The sequence below is a fragment of the Corvus hawaiiensis genome, chromosome 8 (assembly GCF_020740725.1).
Source record: "Corvus hawaiiensis isolate bCorHaw1 chromosome 8, bCorHaw1.pri.cur, whole genome shotgun sequence".
Taxonomy (NCBI): domain Eukaryota; kingdom Metazoa; phylum Chordata; class Aves; order Passeriformes; family Corvidae; genus Corvus; species Corvus hawaiiensis.
Genome location: NC_063220.1, coordinates 19764980 through 19781115, shown reverse-complemented (window position 1 = coordinate 19781115; position 16136 = coordinate 19764980). Strand labels below are relative to the sequence as shown.

The window sequence follows — 16136 nt, the reverse complement described above, 5'->3', positions numbered from 1 at the left end:
ATACCACTATAAGTAAAATCTAGGCTTGCAGAAGCAGTGACTTTCAGTGTGGCTGTGCTGCTGTACGGGGCTGTACTGATGGATCTGTGTGTGTGTGTGTGTGTGTGCTTGTGCGTTTGTACAAGCAGGCCATTGCAGGTCTGTCTGTCTGCAGGTGTGCTCCTGCTTCTGTGTGTGATCTGGCTGCGCTGCTTTCTGAATATCAATGACCTTAGTAAAAGCATGTATGTATTTGTATCTGTGTATGCATCTATCTGCATATGGATGGGCTTGCACGGTGTTTATAGATCCATTTCTTTGTGTGGTTTGTGTGTCCCTCCTGTGAGATGGATGCCTTCTTGAGGCCTGATCTTGGTCACTGTGAGTGCTTTCGTTCCTGTAAAAGGCAGCCTCATTCAGTGGCAAAAACACAAACTGGGCACCAAGAGACCTGGATCCCCATTGATGGGTTCTGTGAGTGAGCAGAATCTTTTAAATCACTCTGTGCCTCGGTTTCCCCTTCCAGCTTTTTATTTGACCGAGACTGTGGACACACACTCCCTGCTACTATATAGGCATAACGCAATGCCCTATGTGAATGGCTCTATCTAGTTCAGCTAAGATACTGAGTCCTGAGAGGACCTTCTGATGCTGTGCCACTGCCTCACAGTAACACTCATCCGTGCATGTACCTGCCTTTGTGTGTTCGTGTTTGGGGTGTCCATCTGTGTACTTTGTGGCTAGCTATTTGTAGTTTTTATCTCCCCCGTGTACAAACAGAGCAGGGAAAGATGGAAAGGAAGGAGTTATTAAATGCCAAGCGGATATGCAATAAATCCCATTGATTTTACAAACTCCAGCTTGTCTTCAGTCTCTTTCCGTTCTTTATCCTGGGGGCATTGCAACAAAACCCTGTTTTAAATACCTTTTCTTTGCCTTCCTCCTTCCCCCTCCTCTCACTCCCAAAAAAGTGTCAATATTTTATTTGGATTTTTAACTTCGCTCCATAACAGTTGTTTGACCTCCTGACTCATGTGAGTCACATAAATTCTGGGACTTTATTCAGGAGCCATGTTCCTTCTATTGAATAAGCAATTTGGGAGGGTGAATTAATGACTTGTGCTGTTGCTGGAAAGTCCCTGAAGAAATATTAAAATTGCTTGCAGACTGAATCAATACTCACTGAACACCCGGCATGAGGACCTGGGCTTTTTAATGGCTACAAGCAGCGGCACTGGGTAGAGGAAGGGGAATTCCTGTACACATAACGCACGCAGGCACACACAACCAACAGCAGCCTTCCCCCAGCCTTGCTGGCTGTTTCAATAACAGCATATTCTTGTGCACGCAACCTGCTATGAGCTGATGCCTGCCGTGCCAGGGAAAGGACTTACAGTCTGGTTCCCCCATCTCCCTCCCAAGAAGATCATGCAGGATTTGCAAAAGCTGGCTGTTTGGGCTGTGTGTTAAGCGCTTGGGTTAGCATGGTCTGGCACAATCTGCAAGGCATGAGGAAGGTTGATTATTTGTGGCATTATGAGCATGTTCTATGTGTCACTTTGCTTTTTTCCTCTCTAAAGAGGAAAGACAGTAGTGCTGTGTTAGGTTTGGTGTGCTGTTGTGGTTTGGGAATAGGATTTGGCTGTTTTGCAGAGGCACATCTGTGAGATGGTTCTGTGGCTTTGGGTGCTGAACAGTATTTTCATCTGTCCACGGTGTGAATTTCTTTTGTTTGTGATTTTCTGTAGGATTTCCTTTCTTATATTGGCTTGTGTTTTGGTGAGGCTTGAATGTCGTGCACCCCTGCTTGTGTTAAGAGTGCCTGCATGATACTTTTGGCCACTGAGCAGGTGTCACTTCACTAGATCAGTCTATTTCAAGGCTGTGGGTGCAATCCTGAACGGTTCTGAGTGCCCTGGGAGTCCACCAGCCTCACTAGGACACAAATGTGCTCGGTTGTGCTGCTCAACAAGGCTGTTACTATTTGCTGCTCACTAGGCTGACAACTGCCAGATTTTGTCCATACCCTCAGACCCCTCTGGCAAGGGTGGGTTTTGTTACCAGAGTTTTCAAGCCTCCTTTGAGAATGTGGCCCCATGTTTTGGTGTTTTGCCCTGTGGTTGTGAATGGCTGTTTTGTATTCGCTTGTTGGGCGGCTGTTATTGTGTATTAACACCAGGGTGGGTGTGCTTTGTATGACCGCATGTCTGTCTCATTGATTCCATCAGTATTATTTTGTAATCGTGTGATTGAGTTAGTGTGCATTTCAGGGCTCCTGTGTATTGAATAATGATGTCAGGGATTGGGTTGTTTGACTGGGTAATGGCCTCTTTTCAGTGTTGTAAGTGAATGTGTCCTTCTCCTGTTTCCCTGTCTCGGCTGGGGCAGGATCATTTACACTAGGTGATTCCTTAAGATGCTCACATGCGTTAAAGAATATCCCTTTGGCTCCCAAGCTGTCCCTGCCAGCGGGGCATGCCGAAGGTACGTCTCTCACGTGTGTGTATGACACATGGGGTGGCATGTCTGGCTGGTTCTCAGCTGCATGCTTCGAGATGTATGTGTCTTCTGGGGTTTTGCTAAGGCCTTTCAGTTACGTTTTTGGATAAGTTTCTTCACAATTACGAGCAAGACTATACTATGCAGTTTCAAATAGATTTGACTGGGTCAGTGAAAGGATCTATAAATTACTACATGTCTTCAGTGAAGCACACGCTTGCCTTTGCAAGGGTCTTCTTGTATGACTTTCTACATTAATGCATAGAAGGGCATCTGTGTCAGTTAACAGATGCCTCTGATCTGTGTGTGACTGACTAGCAATGTTCCCAAGTCTGAACTGACCTGGGTCTCTCAAATATGTAAGAAAGAATGAGATTCTGTGTCAGCAGCATTTAGCAGTAAATATATGTGTTAAATTTTAAACGTACAATGAATCTCTGGGTTTGTGCAATGGCTTCTGACTTGTGCGGATATTGTGCAATAATGCTTTAAGACAGTGTGGCCACATTTGGTCCCTTGGAAATGAACAAGAGAGTTCAGTTATTTTTCAGCTGATGACTATGTGTCATTGCTGCATGAATTTATTTGCTCTGCGCAGGCAATGTGTTTGGCACTGGGCCTGTTCTGTCCTTCCCCAGCTATTAGGATTTAGCCCAGTAGCAATCACATCCAGACAAAGTCTAAGAAAAAGGCTGTGAAAGATCAGAAAACTTCCAGAGAGAGTTGTCAGTTGTACCCTCTCATCAAAATATCTCATCAGGGAAAGATCTATGACCTGTCTCAGTCAGGCCATCTATATGGATGGCCAGTGAATTTAGTTTATATTTTTCAGTGAGGTTGCTAACAGGTAACTCCTTACTCATCCTTGCATTAGCTCAAGCCTTGTTACTTCCCTTGCTCCCTTGTTTGTGCTCTCACACTGTTTTCCCCACTTTCTCCTCTGTATTCTGGCCTGAATTTGACCTTGAACAGATTACATGATCTTTAGCCCACCTAGTGCTTTACCACCTCCCACCCCTCACACTGGGGTAGCAGCATCAGGGTAGTAGGGAGAAGGGGAAAAAATGAGGGAGTGAGGAAGGGAGAGAGAGGGAAAGAGGGAGAGAGACCTGTTTGAAAAATAATTGGAGGCTGTTAAACAGAGGAGCCCAGCATATCACTCTAGTAATGGAAATAAATTCCATTGTATTTGCATTTTAATTTTCCACATAAACAAAGGCCCGGAGTGAGCTGGCTTCGCCAGAATCACCGGCCAGAATTTAATTAGAAATGAAAAGTTTATAGGGTCCTCTTTAATGCGATTAATGCACAGTTAACATTTATCACATACATATGCTGGAATCGCCTTTTTTAAGCAACCACCGGCCATGAAATGAATTTCTTTTCAACTTTTTTAGCATGCGTGAGGAAGGCTGTCTCTGGTGAGGCGGTCCAGTGAGCACACTCCTGACAGCTTGGTAAACTGCAGCCCACAGAGGCTTAGTAGCCCCCATCCTCACTGAGGAAAGTTCAAGGTGGCTTAGAGGGAAGCATGGTCTAGTGGTTAAAGCCTGAGGTTGGGAGTCAGGGGATCTGGGTTGTATTCCCAACTCTGCCACATGCTTACTGCATGACTGACTTGCTCTCAGCGTCTGTTTCTCTGGGTGTTAAAAATAAAAGAGAAATCAGCTGGAAGAAGATATCTCAGCCCCAGACCCCTCCGTGTCTCAGTCTCTCCAGCAACTTGCCCAGCCCTGTTGTATGGGATCTGGATTGGATCCTGTACTGTGCTGACCTCTCAGCTCATCTCCCTGTGCCAGCTGCAGGGACAGGGGAACATCCACAGAGCTTGCCTGATGTGAGAGTCTGGGCCTCCTGGAGGGACTTCTTTACAGTGCCCCAGCTGCCTGCACATTCATATGTGTCTCACATGGGCATGGGTTCCTATGGATCTCACATTGCTTCTGTGAGATACGCATCTTCCTGCCAAGGAGCACAAATCAGGAGTGGAACAAACTCTGCCTTTGCAGTGCAGAAGCCCTGGCAGACCTGCCATGAACACCTGTATTCACTGCTGAGACAGCTTCATGTTTCTTAAGGGGATCCTCACATGCTGGTTTGGTCCCAAACACCGCTAAGAACAGCTTGTGAGAAACTGGGTCTGCCAAGCCTGAACTTCAGATACTAACATAAACCTACTCAGGAGCAACTGCCAGCCCTCCTTGTGGATGGGGTAATTATGCCTCAGTCATCCTCGGGGCCCTGAGAGGTTGCCCTGTGAGTACTTATAAAAAGCTTGAGCTTGTCTGCACATGGATGCTAGGGAAAGCAAGTCTAAATAAAGAAAAATTATCAATATCCTTTCCTCGCTGAGCGCAACGACGAGATAAAAGGCCAAAGGTGAACATCTCCCCTGTGAATATGTGCCCCTGCCAGAGCCAGGAGGGTATCAGACTTGTCACCTCCCTGCCTCCTCATGAGTCCCAGAGGAGACCATGGTCCCTTCCTCTTGCCCCCTTCCCTGCTCTGGCTGTGTGACAGATAGGCTACAGCCCCCATCTACTCCTGCACTTCCTTCCCAGTCTTGCAGACAAGCAGAGTAAATAAACCAGGCCCATGGACACAGAGTGTTAGCATGTTAGGGACACAGCAGGGGAAGGAGGAACATGAAACCTCTATTGATCCCTTGAGGAATGATGTCCCTTCCTTATCTTATCAGATTCACTTCACTCTTCAATTATAGTCTGTTGAAATTGGCCTCTTAACCCAAACAAGATAACCTGGGTAATGAGGAGAAGAGTGCAAGGGGAGGGGAGACAAGAGAAGGGCAGAGTCCAGTGCATTAAACTATAGATATAACTAGAAATATCTCCTTTAGTGTAATCTCTTCTGCCCCCACTATCCTCTTCTTGCATCATATGTCAGGTGAACTACCATACATCCACTCCCTGACAAATGTATCATGCCATATACACCTCTCATTCCCCCGGCTGCACTTGGTACGCACAACAGGCACTTGTCCCTACATTTGTACATGACATGTATTTGCCCTGCCATACACCTTTAGTGTTTAGACATGTCAGCAGATGCCCCTTTGTCACACACACGCTTGCACACGTGTTTGTGTTACTGATGCTGCCCATCTCACCAGCTGAGGAATCAGCACATTGGTGGTATGGCTGCCAAAGCACCTTATCTCCAGGTCTGTCCAAAAGAACTGCTGACAAAGATATGAGCACTGCTAGGAGTCCCCCCTGCATCTGCTTATAGCCATAGTTCATCAGTGTGTTTACAAGACTATCTGGCCATCAGGAAGCAGTCACACAGAATCCTGTGCAGAGTCCCACATATTGCCATGCCTTTGCTCACCACTGTGATTCCCTGCTTGTAACTGCAGAGTTGCGCTGTTGTTTCCATGGATAAGACTATTCTTAGTTCTTACGCAGACCAGTAATACCTACTTTCTTTAAGTCTATACTCCCAGCTGGACATGTTGCCCTAGTGATATGCCCATGCTCCTCCTTGTACACATGTCATGGGGTATAGGGCATGTCTCGCCCAAATATCCATTACAGCGAAGATTGTCTGATGGAACAATAGAGACTCAGCGGTTTATCTGCACAAATGCACCCAGGTTTCCATGCTCAGATTACTTCACCGTGCACAGAGTGATCCTGGAGCACATTCAAGTGGTGCAGAAGGTGCTTTCATTTTGGAAAGGTGGTGCTCTGAACAGTGCTAAGGCTTCATTTACAGGGCTGGCATCCTCCTCGTGCCGGCTTCAAAAGACTCTATTCCCCAGGATCACTTTATCCCTTGTCCTTCACTGTGCCAGGGGCATTTCCTTGTATACACATCCACCTGAAATGGGCCACACTCCCTTCCATTTCACGCCTTCCTGTGCCACCAATTCTCCCAGTTTTGTCTGTGGGGAATGAAGAGCCATAGGCATGTGTTTTTCTTTTAATATTTGCAGGCCACAAAAACTCATGTAAACTGCAAAGGGGGTTTAGAATCATGGCACTCATCTTTCTACAAACTTATTTGTGCTTTTTCATGTGCAAGCATACAGACTCACCCATGCAGTTCCTCCCTGTTCTCCAGCCTGCGCACCTCACAAGAATCTGCACGCAGCCAGACCCACTTACTCTGTCCCCATCCTGGCTGCCTTCATACTCACAGACCCTAAACTCAGGCACACATGTAGCCTGAAATTGTTAAAGCCACATAAGGGAGTTGGATGTTAACACTGACTGACTTGGCATCTTGTTTGGCACAGTGGCCCAAACTGCCTTCTGGAAAGCCACAGCAGCTCTGATTTTGACTGTATACAATGCAAATCTGCTTTAGTCTTTCACTCCATCCTTATCTCTTGCCCTTTCCTTACCCAACCCCACCCAACTGTGCTCTCTTCCTATTCTGGAAACTTCATGTTGTGGCTCATCTCTCAGAGTCAGCACTACAAACATTGTCCCTTTTAAACTCTAAATTTGCTATTTATTCCATAGGGAAAGGAAATTTGTGACACTGCACATTTTCCACTCTGCCTCAGCTTGCACTGCCTTGGCACATTTGTACGTAGTGTATCCCTGAAATACACTTCCCCTATGCACTTGGTTTGCAAACATGATATCCTTTTCTCCAGAAATAATATTCCTTCCTTTTCTCTTCTCTTATACATCTCCTCCCTTCACATTGATTTTATTAATGTGTTTTTTGTGTATGTGTAATTTTTGTACAATGTTGAATTTTTCAAGTTCAAAAGTCTGCATTTAAAAGAAGTGGCCTAAATTTAGGCAAATATTAACAGCAGGCACTATTACCTAGCTACATCGTGCTGTGGACTTTCTTTTTAGAGACAGATGACCAAAACTTGTTCTTAAAAGAATTTTTAGAGAAACATGGGTGTATTGAAAGGCAGTAATCCCTTTAAGAAGAGCCCAAATCTTAGTGCTCAAAGAATCTAGTGCAATTTTAAAGTGAGAGCTTGAAAGTGGGCAGTGGGGTAATGAGGTTGCTGCTGTATTTTGGCCTGGTTTGAAACAAATGAGGATTGGTTTTGGGAATCAAAGGGCTGGGATATTAATCCTTCCTGACCAATGAAATGAGTACTCTTTTTGTTGCCAGAACTGTGCAAACTACCCTGGAACTAGAGGTGGTACAGGGCATCCTGTCTGACAGATACATGAGGGTTTCTTTTGTGACTTTATTGTCTGGTTACCGTCTCTGCTTTTCCTTGTGTAAATTAGCAGACAGACCCAGTCTGCCTTGCAAAACACAGCTACCACCCTGCTCAAATGAAATACAGTGATGGGCATTTTGAGCAGAGCTGATAACTAATCCTGAAACAATTTGTCTCCCAAGCAGAGATGGATATTCAACCCTTATGCCTTAGACCCATAAAAAGAGGGAAGGATTCTTACCTTGGAAGGAGGAGAATCTGTCAAAAATGGAACTTAACATAGGAATAGTAAATTTGTCCCCAGGAGAGAACAATTATTAGAGGCAAACTCCATCATACCTGTGTATGTATGCATGTGTGCATGTGTTGGGGGAGTTGCTGGAAGCCTGGGGAGCAATACGCTGTGCAGGTTTTAGAAATGCTACGGGAACTGCAGAGCTAGGGGATGACAAAAGCAAGAAATGTCCTATTTCTGTTTCTCATAGAGACAGAGACAAGCCATCAGAATCTCCCTTCCTGAATTAACAGTGAGGTTTGGTTAAATGTTTCATATATAGCGTTTTCTGGGAAGTGTATCTGTGGACTCACACTCTGCTAGCTCAGGCTTTTGGCACATCACTCTCCCTCCTCTCTGTCAAAACTAGTACACGCATAAATCCCAAGCCAGACAAAGGACAAAGGAATATCCTTCCCTGACTGCATCCAACTCCTGCATGTGCTTCCTTTTGCGTACCAGCGTTTTGTGTCATCGTCTATGTGCCCGCTCAGAGACACGTGTTCTCTACCATATACCAATATGTAGTACCCAACCAGCAGGCACATTTCCCCAAAGGTACCTATCTGCCTTGCACTCAAAGTCCCTGTATAAATAAAGTCCTATACAAAAAAATGTGGTATAGTTCAGCTTTTTTTTCCCCATGCCCACCTCTGAACACATCAACCTTTCAAATTTGCCTACTATATATTAATGTACCCTCTACACTCCTATACCATCACTCCTTCTCAATATCTATATGGACAGACATATTCTTTCCATATGTCTCAAACATTTCATGCATACATCCTGTCATTCTTCATACCCCAACCACAGTTATTCCTCTCCTATGGCTCCAGGATTGAACTATTGTGTTGTCCATTTCCTGGTGACAAGGGGTCTAGTTACAGGGTTATTGATTGGTTTTCATGCAGACAGATGGATCTGCCTTTGGTCTCCCCACCAAAATCCACCTCTGTATGGGCTGATTGTCACTGCTCCAGGGATAGGATTTCACCAGGAGACCACCCTCCATGCAAGCATCCTTCACCCAGGCCACGGATGGTAATAAATGGAGTCAGGCTGAGCCATAATAAGAGCAATTGAGTGGGTTACCTGTGCAGACATGAGATTTATACCTCCTCATATTTGATGTGATTGTTTTATTGAGTTCTCAGTGCAGTTAGGATGCCATTTATTTATTTATTTATATGCCTACTTATCATGGAAGAGGGGGGAGTCTCTTTCAGCCTAGCTGGTGTTCAGCCTCCGTCTTGTCAAATATGAGCCCAGAGAGAAGGACTCTCCAGTTTTGCTCTGTTTTTTACCTAGACTTGGACTTGATGAGTGAGCCCTTCCCACATATCTCATTTCCTATGACAGACAAAGATGTTTGTTTCAGGACCCCTGAAACCTTGAGGACTGCCTGAATTATGAGCGTAGGAGAAGCTAAGGGGCTGGTGTAAACCAAGATGTGTATATACTGATTTTCTAAAAGCACCTCTTGAAAGAAATTCCTATTTATGCTGTGCCTGTTTTGGACAATGGTTTGCGACCTATGCACAGAGCCTCTTTATGCTATTGCAATAGAAATAGTAAGTACTGGCATTGCTTCTGACTCTGTGATCACATGTGAGCATTGAGAAATATTAGCAGGTGCAAATTGATTGGAAATGAATATTTCTAAGTGAGCCCTGAGGAGTTTGGAAACCAAGTGATTAGATTTGTGATTTTCAGCTGGGTAGATAGCCATGTAAGTGCTGCTAAATCACCCCTCAGTTACTGGCACTAGAGAACGTTGGAGGCTAGTGCTGAGTATCATAGTGTCTAGTATTTCATCACAAGCCTAATGGTGATTTTTGTGGGTTTTTCAGCTCCTCTAGTCAAGTGGTAGCATGAGAATTTAGCAAAGTATGTTGCCAGTGCTTGTGGGGGCTTGAAAAGGGATCTGTCAGCTCTCAGAAGACTCAAAGGACTGCATTGTTAAGATGTTTTTAAAGTTGTTTAATAGGAGTCAGATATCCAAATCCCCTTTAAAATTTAGAGTAGAAAGGCGAAAACAAGTAAAAACAAACCTACATTGTATTACAAGTGCTCATGATTCTTATGCCAATTACACAGTTCAGGCTCTGCCTTGGCGTTTTTAAACAGTTGGGACTGATAAGTATGGCAATGCAGCTATAGGCTCCAACAGATTAATTTGGATTACAGTGGAAAAAATCCTCATTCCTGTTAGTCTCAGTTTTAAAAATAATCATTTGGGAGAAGAACTCAAACCTTTCTGATGCTTTCATGAGTAGTAATCATTGTTAGAGTCACCTACACACAGATGGGATTTCCTAAGTCCCCAGTGAGATATGTGGATGTCAGACCAATGGCAAATGCTTTTAGAAGTCTCTAGCTTTCCATTTATAGAGACCAACACCAAAAGTGGGATCTGTAAATATTTTGCTGATTTTAAGTGGAGAGCCTAAATTCCATTTGAATTTCACCATGCCTTAATTAAGGACACTGGAATCTAAGTGAAGCTCAGCCTTGTTCAACTGTTTTGAAGTCATATACTGTTATTCAAGTAATACAAAAATCTTTTGGCTTTAGGGTTAGACATGGGAGTTTTTTGACATTTGATATGTGTCTGAAAACACGACTTTGTTTTGTACGCACCGTGTCATCATATCGTAAAAGGTCCAGCTGGCCTGCTAGACCATTATCTATCTCTTTAGCCAACACAAGATTATTTCTTATTGTATATTTGCTTGTTATTAATGCCACCTAGTTATATATATTCCAAGAAATCAGGAATTCCTATGGGATGCAATCCCACAGTTTAATGGACCTCCCTATCAGGGGATACCTTCTGCTACCATTTAAATGCTTCCTTTCTTATTTCCCTCCCTTCATTCCTGGCTATAGTGCTTTGTTTAAATGTGAATAATTCCTTTCCTGTTGGAAGGACTGTGCCCTTCAGATCACTATATTGTTCTCACCCCTTCGTCATTTCTTGGCCAAGCCACTTACATTTTCTCCTCTTTTCTCCCAAAGTCAAATTAGTTTTTTTCACATAATAGTGATTCTGGTAAATGAGGTTTAGCTTCATAAGACTCACTCACCCAGCGCAGAAGTGCAGCTACCTCTATGGCAGAATGCAACAATAATTCAGTGATTGCAAAATCCTGAAAATATTCAACTTCCAGCAAAAATCAAGCTTTTTGTACATCTATAAAAACAGGAAGGGCTGGGATTTTTAGGTGATAAAGGGGCCGATACAGTTCTGAACTTCGAGGTTCACAGAACAGGGAGTTCAAAACTTCCCAGGCACAACCAATTCTACTTGCTGACTGCCTCTGTTGAGCTAATATCTCTGCAATATGAAAATTAGAAAAAATGCAGCTAGCTTATTGTACTTCCCCCCATACAACCTTCCAATGGCCAGATATGATGAATAAGACAAAGAGAAATGCTGTGAGTATTCATTTACTCTTTCAGCTGTAGTAACATTGTCTGTAACCTCTGCTTTATGAGCCTGTCCTTTATTTGCAATGATAAAAAGAAGATAATACCAGGTTTGTGTCTGATGGAAAAGAGTCTGAATTTAAAGGAGTATATTCCCTGTAATGAAGCCCTGTGTGACCCGATTAGATTCTTTGCTCAGCTGAAAGCAACTGGCAGTAGAAGTCTTCTACCTTCAGAGCATGCCCTGGTGCAGGAAATTGCATAGGAACCTTAGACTCAGCATCAGCTGGGAGAGAGGATTCCTCCTAGAATCCTGAGTAGAATCTGTGCGTACTAGGAAGTGCCAGGTTACAAGTCCTGGTAATCTCCATTTAGTACTGTCAGACAAGTTTTCTTCACCCCTCCCTTGCACCAAAACAATGTCAGACAGAGGCAAATCCAGTCTACATGACAAGTCGAATATTTGGTCTCTATGTTGAGGAAACTGACTTGTGGCTACTAAATACTAGCAGTGGTGATAGGTTTGTGTGACACACATGCATGCTTGCAGGGTTGAAGCTCAGCCAATTCACTCTGAGTTCACTGCAGACAATGCAGTTGCCGCTGCTTTTGATCTCTATGAACAAGCTGCCATTAGAGATACTCTGTACTCTTCCAGCTTCTCCCTAGACTCATTACCTGTCTTCCAAGAATTTCAGATTTGTTCAGGGAGAAAAACAAGAAGCGATTCACCAGTGACTTTGGCTGGGATGTCCTTTGGGGAATTCTCAAGTGCTGCCGGCTAGTGAGGGTGAGTCAGAAAGCCCTGTTTGCGTAATACTGATTTCTTCCGCATATAACACAGCCCCTGCCCTAATGTGCCTGGTTTTTGCCAGACAATTGTTTGTCTTGAAATGTTGCACATACCTCAGCTGCATGAGCTAAAGCCTCAGCTGATGTAAAACAACCTAGCTCCAGTTTTGAACTTTTTCTCATCATGTGTTGAGCTCTACAGACACTTTTAGTGAAAGATCATACTGAGTTTTACAAAGGTAACTAAAAGCTGTTATTTTCGTTTTACAGATGGCGAAACAGCCTCCTAAGGAGTCCGTGTGACCTGCCTAAGATCAATCAGAAAATTAATGTCAGAACTAGTAAGAGAAGTCTGATCTTCGAATACGCCATTCTTTGCTCTAAACTACAGGCCAGCCTGAAGCCACTGAAATTGGCCATATGCTCAATAATATTTCAGTGTACAAGTATATTTCACTGGTCTTTATAACCCAAGTCAATGTATGCGTCTTTCCATATGTATTTTTAAAAGCACATCATTGTTGGAGACTTCAACTAGGCATCATTAGCGAATTGCTATATCGTGAAAATGGAAACACCTCCCTAAACCATGTGCTTAACACTAGAAATTAATGAGAAGATTGAAAAAGCATCCAGTAGTTTGACTGAGATAATATATCCACTAAATTCTATTTTCTGCCATGGGGCATTAGTTAGGTCTGCTCTCAGGAACTCAGGGTCCAAAGTGTATTCAGAAAGCTGACTGAACTCTGAAATGCTTTACCTTTGGCACGCCTTGGGTAAGGACTAACTGGAGTCCCTAGTACTGAACCTGGCCATCCAAGAACTGGGATAGAGGGACAAATCAAGGAGGAGGTTGTTTTGCTTTGCCTTTCTGGACCTCATTCATTAATCTAAGATAATTCATTAATTTAAGAGAAGCAGGAAATAGTGCTTAAATTACAATGTCCATTGCATAACTTGCATTACCGTGAATGTATGTCCATGATGTGCTCCATCCTGTTCCTACTAAAGTACACTGTCAAATTCAAAAGATTTTTCTGGGATGATTATCATCTCATGAAACCTATGTTCTTAGGCAAACTATATGTTCTGCTAAACAAAGGAAAAGTTCTCACTAATACCTGCCTCCAAGTTCATTTTTAGGAGACTGCCACAAGGAGCATCTAAATTTAGCAGTGTCTAAATTCAGTTGAAATACTCTAACCTGAAGTGACCAAAGATAACTGGTTTATAGATAGATGGAAAAGTTTGGGCTGGCAGAGTGCTCAAGAAGCAAGGTGCTCAAGCGATTTAAAGCATTAATTGCTTACCGAAGAATTAAGATCTTCTGTCATTTGCCTGCTCCTCAATTACGTGCACTGTGTATATGTGTGTGAGTTTACACATATGCATGTATATGTACACGATTGTATATATGTACGTGTGTATACCTACACATACACCATTGGTTTATGCTGCAGAATACTTAATGTATGAAGTGGGAACAGGAAAGCTCTTGGTGTAGAGATAACTGATCTCCATCCTGTCATTTCTGGTGCACTTTGCTTATTAACTCGTATACTCTCTAGACTTTTTCCCGTAATTAAAAGAAATCTACTGCATAGCAGAAGACTTTAGTACTTTCTTCTGAATCTTGACAGGGTAGTTAAGTCATGTTTTTCACTAGAGCTTTTATCTACTCTTTATCTGCATGAGTTTGGTATGAACAAGTTTCTGATAAAACTCAGAACTGAATAACATGTCGTCCCAAATGCGTCCTGCTATTCTCAGTGCAACAGTGACAGATCAGTGCAATGTAGGCACACAGAATTAATGTATTAAAAAAAAAAATTAAATTGTTTAAGGGAGACTTTTAAAATTGAATTGAAACTGTGTTGTTTTGTAGTCTCTCACCCAAAAGTCTTTACTAATGTTAAACTAATTCTCAGAAAGAAAATAAAATGTAATTAATACTTTGTCAGAAAATCTTATAATAACCAAAAGTAATTTTTTTCTATGTACAAGGACATGACCATTTTGAAGCACAGTATTCATAGTCTATCTAGGGATATAGTTAACTTATATTTCTGTAAATGCCTTGCTAATTGCCTTAATATGTTAAAATACTCCTGGATGTAACTCTAACTGTTCTAGACAGTTAGACAGACTGGGCCAAACCAGATTTTGCTTTGAAAACTCCACATTTTGCAGAAGTAAGAAGAGAGATATTTATTGATGGCTAGGTTTTAAAACTGTCATCTCTCTGAAGCTGCTCAGAGACTGCGTATTAGATTAACTCCAATTTGTGATTGGTGATCAGAGACATGACAATGTACTCCAGGTAAGGAATTTGCTGTTACAAAGAACTGATCCAATTCTGTATGTGAATTTTTACAATGAGGGAGAGGAAAATATATATTTAAACTGTGAACTTAGTCCCTTCTTTGTGTTTTGTGAGTTCTGTGAGCTGGAGTCATGAAAGTCGCTGGAGTGATGAAGTTCCCGCTACTCTCCACAGCACTGGGATTGGGCCCTAATATACTCAATATTTCCTATTTCATGGCAATTTTTTCCCAGTTCGCTGTCCTGTTCTTGTCTAGGACAGACTTGCAAATTCTGCAACCTGTGTTATGGGCTTATTTCCTCACAGATGGGAGTTTCAGGGAGCCTCATACAAAGATGAACAGTGGGAAGTTGGGTCTGAATTTCATGAAGGAATGGGGAAAGACTAAATCTTATGAAGCTAAAATGCTCTTGAGCCTTGGGGACTACACACTCAAATGCCATTGCAGTGGTGGGTCACAGCTGAGCCTCTTTAGTATAATAATACTTAGTAGCTACAAAACACTTGTCTTCAAAGTATTTTATAAGTACAATCTAACTGACATCTGTTTCCACGTCCTTCTGAGAAAAATCAGTTTTCATTTCCAGTGTAGGGAAACTGAGGCACAAAACTCCCAAAGTCACGCCGCAGACTGGTAGCATGGTGGGAGCCAAATCTGGTGCTCTGCTTTCTGCCGTGACATCACAACCCAGGCATGAGGCATTGAGTCCAGCAAGCATAAGACTGAGACTTCAGTGACTTTTGGATGCTGAGATCCCTTAAGCTAGCTGAAGTATAAATATATTTTGGGTCCACACATGCTATTCCTCCAAAGAGCCTGTGTCCAGTTTCTCTGGACTTCCATACCACCAGCTCAATTCCTTACAGGAATAGCTGTCTGTCCTTCCGGAGCTGCCTTTGTAAGGTGTCTGAATGTCAAACTGTTATTATTTCAATACCTGACTGAGAGAGTAACAGAGACCTGGAGGTTTTTTAGGAGGGTGTATAATTAGCCGATCAGTATTATGTTACCCTGTTCATAACTTAATAACCATTTTAATACAGATGGCACACACAGGGATAATTTCCTAGGGTAGCCTAGCAGTATATTACAGAGACAGTGTGTCTGAGGGAATCTTTCTTAGCCAAGGTACATTCCACTAGCTAATTCTACCTGCTGTTTTCAAGATGATTTGGGATAATTCCATATCATTTGCAAAATATTAAAACCCATTTATATAGGATGCCAGATTTAGAAATACACAGTCTGAGTTATTAGACATATTTTGATAAATCTGCCATGAAAAGTGCAGGACAAAAAAATACCACTGTGTTTTCCTTGCTATTTATTTTTTGCTTCCCTTGCTATAAATACACCAGATTTTGGTTTTATTTTTTTAATCTGGCTAAATTTGTTATATATCAAAAGGGCCAATATACCGATTTGTGCATTTTGTCAATGTAGACACTACAAAAGCCTGCATGCTTATTTACACATACCCTATGTATGTTTATTTGACTGGGAAGAGCCACACACTTGGGATGGCATCCAAAATTTCACGTATTTTTACTCTGTTAGTGAGGTATTTCATGCCTATGTATGTACCTTTTGCAAGTATCTCTGTGTTACTCTGTTTCTAGAGGTTGTATTTCTGTGGGTATGGTCAGGGTATCTGTACATACATAACACTAAA

General features: G+C 42.6%; 1 protein-coding gene and 1 long non-coding RNA gene across 13 annotated transcripts in view; one reads left to right on the top strand and one right to left on the bottom strand.

The window, feature by feature from the left end:
- Positions 1-14550, top strand: part of LOC125329774 — a 157569-nt gene extending 143019 nt beyond the window's left edge. Inside the window, exon 3 of the long non-coding RNA XR_007205269.1 lies at positions 12408-14550. This is a non-coding gene — a long non-coding RNA (uncharacterized LOC125329774). The remainder of the gene's footprint in view (positions 1-12407) is intronic.
- The window catches only part of PAX2 (paired box 2), a 103334-nt gene that overhangs the window by 68442 nt on the left and 18756 nt on the right, over positions 1-16136 (bottom strand). The gene's annotated exons all lie outside the window — the stretch shown is intronic.